General features: G+C 43.8%; 1 long non-coding RNA gene across 2 annotated transcripts in view; it reads left to right on the plus strand.

Annotated features, from left to right (window-relative positions):
- The window catches only part of LOC146860121 (uncharacterized), a 234,414-nt gene extending 226,501 nt beyond the window's left edge, over positions 1 to 7,913 (plus strand). For both annotated transcript variants that reach the window (XR_014979100.1, XR_014979101.1), the window contains one exon: positions 7,661 to 7,913. This is a non-coding gene — a long non-coding RNA (uncharacterized LOC146860121). The remainder of the gene's footprint in view (positions 1 to 7,660) is intronic.
- The last annotated feature ends 5,272 nt before the right edge of the window (positions 7,914 to 13,185 follow it).

The following is a 13,185-nucleotide window of genomic DNA, read 5'->3' on the forward strand; positions in this document are numbered from 1 at the left end:
TCAAGGTCACTAGCCAGTGACCACGTGGAACCAGGAAGGAACCAGGCGATGTCGTGAAGATTGCAGGTGAAGGGTGAAGCTTGTCGCTGCAGCCACGGGTACCAGGAGATGTCGAGGACGACCAGGACCAGGAGGCGAGCTGTCCCGCGAAGGCTCTTGCTGTCGGCGGCGTCGAAGTCGAACTAGGACTCACCAAGCCTTGGCAAGCGGAACCCACGAAGAATGGAGGACTTGCTTCTGGTGCAGACCAGGAAGGTCTGGGGTGCTTCTCTTTTGCAAAGAAGCAGGAGCCAGTCTGGAGGAGCCAAACCAGCGGTGAAGATTTCAAGGTGTGTCGTCACAAAGGCCGCTAGCCAACGGGCAAGCAACTGGACAGACGCGGCAAGCAGGAAAATGCAGAAGGGCCCCACGCAGGACTCGTGGAGTGTGGGGGGCTGATCTTCGGTGCAGATGGTGCTTGGGGTTGGGGCTTCTCAATCCCCGGTGCACAACTTCGAGGGTACCTCAGAAGCTGCGCTGGAAGATACTCGCCACTTTTCCCAGGTAGTCGGTCCCACGTCTCTTGTCGCCTCCACGGATCTCAGCTCGGCTGTGGATGTGGATCAGGGTCAGAGAAGTCTGGAAGTCAAGGCTCTGGTCGGGCTCTGCAGTCGGTCCCTCGTAGAACTTCAGCAAAGCAAAGGGTAGTCTCTTGATGGTGCCTGTTTGCACAGGGTAGCCACTCCTTGGCCACAAGGGAGATTCTTCAGTCTTCTTCTTTCGTCGAATGTCGAAGGTCCAGAGTTTCTGTTCAAGTTGCAGGTTCAGGATAATCTAATCTCCTGGGGCCCAGCTACCACTCTTATACTAATCTGGGGGGCTGGGTTGCCTGCTAGGTCACGCCTTATGGGTGGGACCTGGGAGGGGGGTGGTTACACCCCCTTCCCTTTGTCCAGTTTCGCGCCAGGACTAGGGCTGGAGTGCCCCAGCAGCGGTTTGAACTGGACTATGCATGGGACACCTTGTGTGCCCCAGGCATGTCTCATTCCTTTCAGCCCTCCCTGCCCCAATACACTAAAGTCTGTCTGGGGAGGTGCTAGCACCTCCCCAAGCAGGAAACCTATTGTCCAAGCCTTCCTTGCCAGGATCACTCCCAGCAGCAGGAGGTCAGACTCTTGTCTGTGGCAGCAGCATCCATTTTGTGATGCTGAGGCTTTGGTTAGAGTTAAACAGCAAAGTAGGATTTTAACATGCCTCTCCCTCTAGAAGGGAGGAATAATATCCTCATCACCAGACATGGTATGGGGGTATTATTCCAAAGTGTTAGACACCTTACACGACATGTTTTGATAAAGCCAAACCATAGTTACCATAACCGTTTAAGATTATAAGGTACTTTAAGAGTATATGGTAGGCTATATCATAGAACAGCTATAAGGACATGGTTCCGAAAGCTGCAGACAGGCTCAGCTCATGCTAGAGCACCATCTCACATGTTACCAAGCACTCTGCCTCCAGGATTGTTAAGGCCTGCCATAGGAGTGGCTGATAGGTACACATGTGTCTATATATAAGGTAGATATAGGTATACTATATCTAAGCAAGGGGTGATTACACGACCTTGCCCCAGCTGAGTGATCAGCCAGTTGTGTCTGATTGGAAGGCCAGACCAGGGGTGGCATAATACATGCTGCAGCCTCTGGGAGGCCTAGGGTACACCTATGCCCTGGGTACCTAGGGTACACTGTACAGGGTCCAATAAGGTGATCCTTACCGATTGTGTATGTACCTAGGGTACATGGAGTCCATTTTAAAGAGAGAGCAGACAGCCTGAGACCCTGAATGGCAGGATCTCAGGCCAACTAAGTCGAAAAACCAGCTAGACACTAGGCAAAAAGTTGGGGGTAACCATAGTCAGATATCCACCTTCCTACACTCCCTTCTTCCCTTCTAAGAGTGGGGGGCCGTCTGGCGCATTTTTTCCAGGCTTGGACTTCGCTCACGGGGGACGCCTGGGTGTTACAGACGGTTCAGGGGTTTCACATAGAGTTCCAGGGGGACCCGGTGCAACCCGTTCAACCACGTCCTCTTTGTTTTTCGCAAGCAGATGCCGTCTTGGTCGACCAAGAGATGCGGTCCCTCTTAGCAAAAGGGGCTATCGAGGAGTCTTCATCACATCCCAGAGGTTTCATCAGCATTCAGCAACCTGTTTCTGGTGGACAAACCCGATGGCGGCCAACGGCCGATGATCAACCTTCGGGAGTTCAACGAGTGGCTTGTTTATCGCCACTTCAAGATGGAGGGGATCCACCTCCTCTGCGATATTCTTCGCCCTCGCGGCTAGTTAGCGCACCTCGACCTCAAAGACGCCAACGTTTCGGTCCCGGGTTTTCCCTCCGCACCGGAGGTTTCTTCAATTTTTCTGTAAGGACAGAACTTACGAGTTCACCACACTTCCGTTCGGCCTCTCCTTGGCCCCGTGGTGTTTCACCAACGTACTCCGGACGGTTATCGAGCGGCTCAGGGCGTCGGGAGTCCGTCTCATTGTGTACCTTGACGATATCTTGCTGGTGGCGCAGTACCCCAAGTCACTTGCTTCCCAGCTCCAGATGGCAGTGAATCTCCTGCAGAGCCTGGGGTCTGTGGTCAACAAGTCCAAGTCCACCCTGATACCCGCCCAGAAGGTAGTTTTTCTTGATTTCTTGATAGACTCTGTCGAGGCTTCTCTCAGCCTTCCATTGCGCAAAATGACGAAATTTCGTCACAAAATCTGCCAGACGCTGCCAAAATCTCGGATCTCCCTCAGGCAGGTAGCCCACATTGTGGGCCTTCTCTCAGCTCTATACAGGCTGTGTTTCCAGGCCCCTTACATTACCGAGCCCTTCAGCGCCTCAAGGCGATGCTGCTTCGGCGAGGCCTCTCTTACTCACGGAAAGTGCCACTATCGGCAGAGGCCAGAGAAGAGCTTCAATGGTGGCTCTCCAACATGGAGGCGTGTAACGGAAGGGCGATTTTTGGGTCCAAACCCGACATCATTATCGAATCCGAAGCCAGCAGGTCCGGTTGGGGCGCAAGGTGTGGTCTCCACAAGAACAACGATTTCATATCAGTTGTCTAGAGCTCTTGGCTGGTTCGTTCGCGATCCAGTGCTGGACCAAGGACTCGATCTGGTCCTGTGTCCTGCTCAAGATGGACAACATTTCGGCAGTCCGATACATCAATCACCTCGGCGGCACGAGGTCAAAGGCCCTCTTGAACCTAGCGGCAAATTTTGGGCGTTATTGCCTAGACAATCAGGTCTCTGTTATGGCTCAGTATCTTCCTGGGCAGGACAATCAGGTGGCAAAGTTTGAAAATGACTATATCCTACAGGACTCCACATGGAAAGAAGGTCTGATATTCTTTAAACGATTTATTGATGACATCTTCCTCATTTGGAACAAATCAGAACCAGCATTAATCAATAACATACGGACACTTAATCTAATAGACCCCAGAATACAATTTACTCATACCATCAGCCGTAAGCAATCTCATTTTTAGACGTCTGGATAGACATTGAACAGGGTGAAATACACACCAGTGTGAATAAAAAACCAACTGATAAAAACAATGCTTTATTATTTAGCAGTTTTCATCCTCCTTCTCTCCTTCTCTCATTCGAAACTTACCAGTCTCTCAATTTTTAAGAACTAAACTAATTTCTTCAACGAACACGGCTTGTGAAACAACTTGGCAACAGCAAATTAAGAACTACACAGACAGAGGGTACCCTGAGAATTTACTCACACAGCAACTAAACACAGTCAAAACTCGACCTCGTGACGAGCTACTTAAGAAGTCTCCTAAAAAAACTAGCACACGCATAGTTTTTGTGTCCAAATACTCCACCGCATCGACGGCGATTAAAAAGACTATACAGAAACGCTGGGATTTACCACAATTTGAAACAGGTTTTAAAGGTTTATTTAAGGAAAAAACACTGTTTGCCTATACAAGGGCACAAAATCTAAAAGAAATGTTATCAAGAAGAAAGACACCACCCACAACGTTGGAATCTTAAAACAAAACAAATGGAACACAAAAATGCTGGAATTGCATCCACTGTAACAATGTAATTACAGGAAACACCTTACTGCACCCATTAACGGGCCAAAAAATCTAAATCTTGTGTAGCACAACATGCAACTCTGAAAATGTGATCTACACTATCAAGTGCCCATGCGGACTTTTGTATGTTGGCAAAACGGAGAGAAAAATGAAAATCCGATTGACGGAGCACAAAAGCAAAATACGCACTAAAAGCACCACCTCAAGCATTGCTGTACATTGGGAGGAAGCACGTCTCCAAATCGCCCAACTCAAATTTCAAATCATTGAAGAAGTACCAACATTTCCAGATCGTGACAATTCCAAGCACTTACTACAAAGGGAAGTGTTCTGGATCAAAAGATTAAAAACTTTGATCCCAAACGGACTCAACGATAAACTTGAGATGGCCTGTTTTCTTTAATACACAATTAAATTTGATGTATCTGTCTATCCACACTGGGATCCCAACCCGTCATTTCACTCAATCATTACCCGTATCCACTTAAATCCACATTAGTACCTCACCCAAACAATGAGTTTAATGGATATTACGCATTTTGAGCTGTTAATATTGAAAAATTCATTTTGTGTAAATCATAAATTGAATGTATATTGAAGAATATGTTTAACTCAACTACAGAATGATTTTTAATCATTTATGATCTGATTAGTTATGTTAGGACCAGATGTACTTAATACTGTTCCAAACAGGTTAACTTTTTCCAACAAGATTGGTAGATAGACATAGGAGCCTTTCCCTACGTTTTTTACAAACAACAAGCACCATGATTAAATGTCAAGTTTATTTAAAGATAGATTTATTTTATTTTATTTATTTTTCAACCACAAGAGAATGGAGTGACATATCAGAAGGCTTTAGAAACATACGTTTATACGTCATGTTTTCGCTACTTAAATCTCAACAGTAGCCTGCTTTTTGTCAGCACCTTAAACCTAATACTATAGCCCACTTTCAGTGTTCATCGAACACGTCAACACGCACACGTAAAAACCAGGAAATGCATTTCCGGTTGAGAGCGAAACTCGGACATAAACGCCGTCACAACGAACTTTCATTTGGTAAGCCCATATGATTATTACTCAATCTTTTTCCATTCTCTGAGAATTACCGTTTACATGAGGTAATCCGCCACCATTTCAATTTCTAATTTTTAGATGGTTGACGGTTACTGGTCGCGATCGCATTCGCAATTAGCTTCATATGCTATTTGGCTTCGACGCCATCACTCGCCTATCTCATAACAAGGTGAGCCATGATTTTAAACTGGCATGATACCTATATCGATCTTTTTCTTTCATACATAGAACAGTTAACATTGAGTCCTCACTCGTTTTTTTAGATTCAGCTAAACAAAGAGAAGTGAACACCAAATAGTACACTCAAAGACCAGGTACGAAGAGAGGCTTTACATGTATTTGGATCGGGTAGAGCATGACATAAGGGACCAGTTGTCTTCACTTTATTTTAATGTTTCTTTCTCTAGTGATTGAACTTGTGAACTTCAGAATATAGCATCAATTTACAAAGGTATCGTATATCACAGATTGGTGACTTTGGTGAGGGGAGCACATCATCACCATGAGCTTAACTGTGACAGATTGTTCCTGCAAAACGCAGATTCTGAAATTCTCTCCTTTTTCCACAGCATACCCCTGACGAAGGGACTAAAAAAAGTCCAGAAATGCATTGGGTGCTTCAAGATATTATTCTGTTCTTCATTATTTTTTGATCAATATTTATGTACAATTGAACACACATTTGTTGATTACATAATGTACTGAAATGTAAATGTATATTGAAAGAATGTATATCACTTCGCAAGATTTTGTTTTGAAATTGAATTAAATGATTGAAAGAATTCAACAGCTGTGCAGATTGCAGTCCTAGTAATCTTAGTACTAGGCCACTTATTCAGATTTCCATTCGCGCCACTTCCACGACGTGAGTCTGTGGAAGCTGCATCCGGGGGTGTTTGCGGATCTTCAAAGCGTTTGGGGCCCATTCTCGGTCAATCTCTTTGCTTCCCAGCTGGACCACCAGCTACCCCGTTTCTTCAGCTGGCGGCTGGACCCCCTGGCGGAGAAGATGGATGCGTTCCTCCAGAACTGGCAGGACGAAGCAGGTTACGCCTTTCCCCCGTTCGCAATGATAATGAGGGTCTCAGCCGAGGTTCGGCGTCAAGGCGCGAGTGTGGTGATAGTAACCCCGATTTGGAGGTCTCAAGTTTGGTTTCCAGTTCTGCTGGAACTTTCCTGGGCTTCTTCAATCCCACTCGCCCACTTTCCAGCCCTTCTGCTAAATCCAGACAAATCTCCTCACCCGCTCATAGTGCAGGGCTCCCTAGCTCTGATGGCGTGGTAGATTACCGGGGACGATGGGCGGTCCTGGGTCTTTCGGGAGCAGCTGAGAAATTAATCTCCAAAGCCTGCGCCGATAGTACCGTCAAGCGTTATCGATCTACCTGGAGAAGGTGGTCCTGTTGGTGTCTGCGATGGGGTTCTGATCCCGTGGCGGCGGATGTAACTTCCGTCCTGAACTTCTTGACTGGTCTGGCGGAGGATGGTTTGGCCTACCGCAGGATTACCACCTTCCGCTCTGCTATCTCAGCCGGACACATCATTGTTGATGGCTCCCCCGTCGGGGAACATCCCCTCGTCTGGCGCTTTTTACGTGGTATTCGCCTCTCTCTACCCCCGGAACCGAGGTATTCTGTGCTTTGGGACGTTAATCAGGTCTTGAACCTGTTTCTGTCATGGCAACCAAACAGGTTCCTCTCGCGTAAAGAGTTTTCATCTAAGCTATCCATGCTTCTGTGTCTCGTGTCTTGCAGGGGTGTGTCGGATGTCCGAGCCCTGGACATTTCAGGACAAACTTTATCCCCAACTGGAGTTACATTTACTATCCGTAAAACGAATTCGAAGGTTATTTCATATCCCGCATTCCCGGATTCTTTGAAGTTGTGTGTGGTGGCCTGCCTCAAGGCCTACGAGGAAATGTCGGAGGAATTTTGCCCTACGGGTGAGCGTCAGCTGCTCATTGCTATCAAAAAGCCTCATACGGCTGTTTCCTCTCCAACGATACCCCGTTGGGTCCGTTGGGTAATGCAGGAGGCTGGCATAGACCTCCGGTGCCCATTGTGCTAGAGGTGCAATGGCCTCTAAAGCGTTTACTCTGGGAGCTCGTCTGGAAGACATTCTGAATGCAGCAGATTGGTCTTTGGACTCTACTTTCAAATGGTTTTACTTTAAACCGGTGATTGATATTGCTCATTTGGTGGTGAGTAAGCTTTAAACTAGCATAATCCTCGCCTCTGGTCCTGACACAGAATGAAAAATTTCCTAGCTATCGTAACGGAAAGTTTCAATCCTATTGAGGCGAGGATTATCCCACCCAGGGTACAACTTCTTGTACTTCCCACCCTCGTATCAGGGTAAGTAAACTGTTCAGCCTACTCAGCTTATGTTTGCTTGCTTATGCTGTCGATTGCAGTTTGTCTTTGGTTCTTCCCCCTACAGGGCTAATCCTTAGCCATGGCTGTTGCCTAATTGTTTCATTTACTTCCTTCAGGGGACTTCAACAAACTGGATTCCTGAAGCGTCCAGGCTAGCTGACTACGAGCGACGAAAGAGGGGGAACTGAAGTGGACAGAAGACTATGATGTTACTGAAGCCCTGTGATTGGTGGCTCACATGGACACTCTGTACTTGGACTCTATTGTTAAAACTTTGTCTCATTCCCTATGGTTCATGGGAATGGTAGTTTTTTTTACTAATTACTTCAAATGGCTGATATTCAATAAAGTGAAGAAAGAATAGCATAATCCTCGCCTCCGAGTCCTTAATAGAATTGAAACTTTCCGTTACGATAGCTAGGAAACCTTTCATTGCATGGCACAAGCGACAAGAAATCAGCAATACCATTAGAATTACCAGGTAAATAGTCTTCATCAAACACACACTCATTTAACTTGCATTCCAATTTGGTGATTCGAGGGGACACCGTATCGGAATTGTATTTGCTCAATATACTCAATAAAGACTGATGCTCTGTACGAATGAGAAATGGTTTACCCCACAGGAAACTTTAACGTTTTGCCACCGCCCACACACGCCAAACGTTATCTTTACGATTACAGAATACTTCAGGTCCAGTTCCTTCAATTTGCATGAAGCAAAATAATGTAATTGGCAATCTGCTTTTGTTTTGATTAAGTACTGCACCAAGTCCAATTTGGCTAGCATCCACTGTCACAATTGAAGGAAGGTACTCCAAGGGTTTAAATGAAAGAGCATTTTGTATTTCTCTGTTTAACATTTGCATACTTATTTTGCAGGCAGCATTCCAGACAAAGTTGGCATCCTTTTTAACTAAAAGGCACATTGGTTCTACCTCGTCTTAATGGTGTTGTGTGAATTTCAATTAAAATTAACATAAACCCAGAAAGTATCTTAGCTCATCCTTGGTTGCAGGTCTGGGACAATTAACGATTACTGAGATGAGGCTGGGTTTTTGTTTTACACCATTGGTACATAGGACACGGTCCAAATATGTCATCTCACGTTTGAAAACTTTACATTTTCTTTTCTAAGAGTCAACACCCAGGACTGAATTTATCCGTGTCCTTCTTTCAAAATTTGGTGGTAACTTTCATAATCCTTGGAAAAAATTAAAACATTGTCTTGGAAAATGGATTTCGTTCATGCAATTAAATAATTTGTTCATGTTCTATTGGAAAACAGCTGAAGCTGAATTAAGACTGAAGGGTATTTTGTACAACCTGAAAGACCTCATAGGTGTTATAAACAATGTCATATTGGATATTATTTGTATAACAGCACCTAGTGATAAGCAGCTGTGAAATCTAGTGTGTAAAACAGCTTAGCGTCCCCCAGAGTTGCATTAATTTGTGAACGTGCGGCAAGAGTTGTGTTTCTACAACTACTCATCAATTAAGTTGTTGCAAACCTATACATAACCTGACCTTGCCAGATTTTTTCTTTGCAATAACAACCAGGTATTACCATGAAGAAGCAGCAACAGACTCAATTATTCCTTTTTCCAACCATAGGTTTAAAATGGTATAAACCTCTTCCCTTATGGAAAGAGGCCCGTTCGTACCTTTTTATTTGTTGTTTTTTAGAGCGACGGCATTGTCTTTAAGTTTGATTACGTGTTGGAACCCTTCTAGTCGCACTAGTTTTTCAATAAATACATAGACAAGCTCTTGTAAAGCATCCTCAGGATGAATGTCGGTGTCTGCGCATACATAGGGAGCTTTGCAAGGATTAATGATTGTTGCAGGGATTCTGCCCAAAAAAAGAACCATGCGTAGGATTATAGGGACAGAGTCATCCTACCACCTTATTACCGATGAGCCCAGGACCAACTAGCTATGGTGTCTCACTTGCTCTTCTACTCACTCCCAGAGAAACAAATGGTTAGACACCCCAGAACACAACACTCCCAGATCTCTCAGGAATTGCAGTAACAAGACACACCCTTTCACTCGCACTCTTGTACTTGTTAAATAAGATCGAACAGAAACACGAAACAGTTTAAAATATTTATTTCAAGTAACTTGCCGTGCCCTTACATGCAGTATATGTGCCACAAGCAGGGAAATGCATAGTACAAATACAGTCAGCATAGAAGCTAGTCCATAAATCATGAAGGGAGATGTCATCATGGAAGGACAATAGAGCCTAACCTCCCTGCCCTTCCTAAGAAGCAGTATTATTATATATTGGAAGTTCTCTGGGCTTTGTCAGCGGACCCCATACCTTAGCTTATAGGTGGTAGAGCTACATCATAGGTGCGGTCTCGCTCTTCTTCCAAGAAAGATCCCTCTCCATGTGTCTGCTACCTATTTGTGTATTCCAATAAAACCAAAGTATGTTGTCCAAACAACAGCTGCATCGGTATGTTGTGCTCAAGGGGTACGGCCTGGCCAGTACTAAATAACAAGGGGCATTGTTGTTCGACCTTGCTGACAATGTTCAGTCAAAATCCCAGGAACCTGCAGAGAGTGAACACAGCAATGAGTTCTCATGTGAAAACAGCCATAGAAATGATTGCAAAAATAAAGTAGTGTAGTAAAGTGCGCAAAGCGGCGGGCAAGCTGCAGCATGCTCTTACTAAATTAGTTAAGATGACAATGTCCCCTAGGGGCAGATGACAGTATCGTACATAGTTGTCATTACTTTGACCATCCTAAAATGCTTACTTCTTGATTTACTACATATACCTTTGTTTATGTTGTTCTTCCTTCAAAACTGACAGCGGTCTCAAAGACACCTTCCAAACAAAATGTGTGTCTTCCAAATGCTTCTGGCAAAATTCTACTTGGTTTTAATGCTTTTTATCAGCAATCTGGTCATATTGTTTTCTTGAACTAATTGTGCTGCGGGATGTGGTATCCAGTGAAATCTCCACTGGATGTTCATTCACATTGGTCATGCTGATCAGACTCATTGAGGGCTACCATTAAAACAAAGTCCTCTGGTTGTTCCTAAATATCAGGGCTCTCCAAAGTCAGTCCAGGATGGCCTGATCCATGCCAGATTTCTAAGATGACTATGTTTATCTAAATGGGGATATGCTAAAACTTTGGTATGGATCCAGCCCTGAGGACCGACTTTGGAGAACCCTGCTCAAGATTATTACATGAATTGTCCTCCTCCTGTACTACAAAGACTTTAGGACTTGTACTCGAGCAATAAACCTTGGCAAAGTGGTCATTGCTACCACATTTGACAGTCCTTGCCTAATGCTGAACAGTTCTTGTATGATGCAATATTTTTAATCCACAATAGCATTCTGCCTTGATGTGATCATTGTGTTTTTGTGCTGGTAAATCTACCTTGCCTTTTGTTTTAAGATTCTCACTCTTGTCATTACTCTGTGTGCGTATCATATTAATTTCAGTTGATGTAGTATCAGGTTTCTTTAACGCATTTTAATGCCTTTTGCTGAATGTTCACAACTTTTAATTGTACTTAACGACCTTATCCACAGTTGGACTTTGTGATATAACAGGATTTTCTGTGCTTTTTTACCAGATGTACGCATAACTAATTGGCCCGAATCACTTCATCAGGATTTCGGAAAACACGTGACGAGGCCAGCATATGTAAAGTGGTACCATAAGCCTCAACAGATTCACCCTAGGCTTGGTATCTATAATAAAAGTTGAGTTGCTTCATTATGATGCTGAGGGTTGCATCAAAGTAATCTCCCATTCTTTTAATAGCCTCTGTATATGAATTCCAGTTTGCATTATCTTCATTTTTTTCAGCTGGACTCACATTATTGAATAAACTTTTACCTTCAGTACCAAGAGCATTGTAAAAAAAAGGCTTGCTTTCCGTTCTGCACTATATTCCAACCAATCATTCACCACCAGGCGATTGCAGGAGAGGTGTGGGGAGCAGCTCGGGCGGCTGACTCTCGAGCGCAGCGCTCACGGATCGATCGCCGTGCCGGTGGTAGCTGAGCACCATGTGACTCTAGGCAATAGGTCACTAAATCTCCCTGACGGCACCCAGCGTCTTAAGACCATTAGGGGTGAGTAGTTTGTGCTTTACAAATACCGGATTTAGGTGCATTTCAAAACTTTTTATCCATTGTCCCCATCTTTTCCTTGGTGCACCGGGTATTTTCAGAAAATGTGCAGGGACTGCAACGGCATTCTTCACTCCAACCATATTACCCAATGTAGGCTGTGAGCTCTGCAGTACAATTAGAGTAATAGTCAAAGCAAATATAAAGATTTTTAATATGGTAGTGTAAGTAGTAAATTTTTAATCAACTCAGTATATAATGTGTAGGTGGAATGCACTAAATTTACTATATATCCTTTTTTAGTGTTTCTTCAAATGATTACCACTCCCAAAAAATGATAAGGAGTGAGTTCACAGCGTCAACACAGTAGAGATACAGACATCCCAGTAGGGACTCTGTGGAGTGACAGTTAAGCTGTAGTAACAACATGAACCACAGTAAGAGGTAAGATAAATAAGGCAGATGGACTGCCAGTTTGATGGACTGGATAGTCCATCACGCTCAAGACAGATTACCCAGTCCACCAAATTCTAAATCCCCCCATCTACTGGGTTGGTTATTGTACTGAATTACAGTCAGATTTCTATAAACCATTTAATCTTCTTAATTATGGTGCACATGATGTGTGCGGATAAAAGAGAGGTATGTTTTCTGGTCTTTAGGGAAACCTGATCACATCAATGAAGCACTATTCTTGATAATTCTTCAAAGATTTGGCTTGGGTAACCAGATTGACACAAGTGTGCTTGTGGGGTGGTACTTAGACAGGATTACTCCGCAAATAACTGAATCTACTAAACAGATAAACTGGATTAGTTCTTCCTGTTACAGAGGTATAACAGAGCCATATTACAATAAGGTCCAGTACAGATGCTGCAACTGCATTCATGGGTACTCTGTTTCCCACCAAAGTCACAAAGTTAGAACCTTTTATGGACAATTAAGGCATGAAAGTTGGGTCTCTGTTGCATTATCAATAGTTATGACTGACAAATTCAGTCCCATCAAATCAGATGATGGGACTTACTGATAAACTTTTAATAAAGACAGACTTTAAACCATATGAACGGTATTTTCAAATAAATGTACGTGGGATAGAATGCCATATACGCAACGTTTAAAAAAAGGTAATAAAATACTATTCAAAAAGCCAATTTGAAGGATAAAATGATCTGTAACATCTGTAAGAAAAAAACTACATTTTAGATAATGAAGTATGAGTTTTTTCTTCTATATCTACCACAGATTGTTGTGTAAACTACGACTAGTTAAAAAAGGTTTGCTTTCCTACCCACGGTTGACACAGGTCAACGTTGTTCAATGCACCAGCGCGCATTACGAAGGACAGGTTATTGTAGCCCCCGCAGAGTTCTACCCAATACACTGTTGAAGTAGAACCACTGCTTTTGGGTTACTAACAATCCCAAAATCAAGAACTGGGGCAAAATGGTATCTGAAATAAATCTTTTCCGCACTTTTCAAAATCACATACACAAATGGTACTAAGAAAAATAGACACTTAATCAAAGGCA

This window comes from Triturus cristatus, chromosome 3_1 (genome assembly GCF_964204655.1).
Source record: "Triturus cristatus chromosome 3_1, aTriCri1.1, whole genome shotgun sequence".
Lineage (NCBI taxonomy): Eukaryota > Metazoa > Chordata > Amphibia > Caudata > Salamandridae > Triturus > Triturus cristatus.